The sequence below is a fragment of the Bufo gargarizans genome, chromosome 6 (assembly GCF_014858855.1).
Source record: "Bufo gargarizans isolate SCDJY-AF-19 chromosome 6, ASM1485885v1, whole genome shotgun sequence".
Classification (NCBI taxonomy): Eukaryota; Metazoa; Chordata; class Amphibia; order Anura; family Bufonidae; genus Bufo; species Bufo gargarizans.
Window position 1 is genome coordinate 235341684 of NC_058085.1, and position 1736 is coordinate 235343419.

Sequence of the window (1736 nt, forward strand, 5' to 3'; positions counted from 1 at the left end):
TATGGTTGATTGAGTGTGTATGCTACAGTAATACTATGGGGGGGGGGGGGGGGGGGGGGTTGGTATTACTAATCAACTTCATCCCACTGGACAGGCTCATAGACAGGAGTGGCGCCATTTCTTGAACGTTGGATCAGGAAGAGATTCTGGATGAATACAATCACATCTGTTTATATGGGAGTTAATTCTTGCTAAGTCCCCCATATTATTGCTCTGTTGTTAAGGGCTCGTTCACACGAATCCTTGACTTGAATTGAGCCACAGAACGTAATTTGCGGGCAATAATAGGACATGTTCTATCTTTCAACAGAACAGAAATACGGAATGCATACAGAGTACATTCAGTTGTAGTTTTTTTTTTTTTTTTTTCTGAACCATTGAAAAAAATGGTTCCGTATACGGAACGCAAAAAACGTTCGTGTGAACGAGCCCTAAGACTAAGTAAAAACAGATTACTCAGCAGCTAGAGAAGGTAAAGCTGGGGCGTGCATTTTCATCCATAAAAACACTCTTTTTCCAATTACTGTACAAGGATTCGAACACAGAGGGAAAATTGGCTAACATTTGGCTAGAAGTTAGTGGGAGAACGATTTCAACATAGATTGGACCCCGTTTTGAATTGGGACCCAGACCTCATATGAACAATGGTTAGACAGGAGGGACCGCTTTTATCGGTCTCAATTTGAGGCAACCCAAGCAGGCATTTGGTGAGGCAAGCCAATGGTTGTTTCCCACAGTCTCGCATCCTTTCAGTGATCCTGAGGGTGTTATCCAGACCAATCCGCAGAAGATACTATACGTTTTAAAATGCTATTAGAGCAAATTGTATAATGATTCTAATGGGGGGGGAATTTACAGTTTCTGCCTCTGCCTTCTTTAACCCAGGAGAAATTAAACATTTTTAATGGAGATATCTTTATTGATGAGGTTCAAACTGCAATTTAAAACCTACACAACAATAAGGCACCAGGACTGGATTAATAAACGGGAACTCTGCAAGGCCTTAGTGGAGGAGGTATCCCTAACGTTGGTACAATGTTTGAACGCTGCTTTAAGAACAGAGTTCCTCCAACAGGAAAATTAGCATATATCAAAGTTTTACCGGAACCTCAAAAGGACACATTAAATTCTGGGTCTTGTGTACCCTGATATTCAATAAGTCAGGATGTCAAATTGATATACAACATAACGGCAGATTGTCTAGCGACTTAGGCCCCTTTCACACGGGCGCAATGCGTGAAGTGAACGCATTGCACCCGCACTGAATCCAGACCCATTCATTTCTATGGGGCTGTGCAGATGAGCAGTGATTTTCACGCATCACTTGTGCGTTGCGTGAAAATCGCAGCATGCTCTATATTGTTCGTTTTTTTCACGTAACGCAGGCCCCATTGAAGTGAACGGGGCTGCGTGAAAATCGCAAGCAAGTGCAGATTCGGTGTGATTTTCACGTACGGTTGCTAGGAGACGATCGGGATGGAGACACGATCAGTATTATTTTCCCTTATAACATGGTTATAAGGGAAAATAATAGCATTCTGAATACAGAATGCATAGTATAATAGCGCTGGAGAGGTTAAAAAAATAATTAATTCGCCTTAATCCACTTGCTCGTGCAGCCCGGCTTCTCTTCTGTCGTCTTTTTTGCTGTGTGCAGGAAAAGGACCTGTGGTGATGTCACTCCAGTCATCACATGATCCATCACCATGGTAAAAGATCATGTGATGACCGGAGTG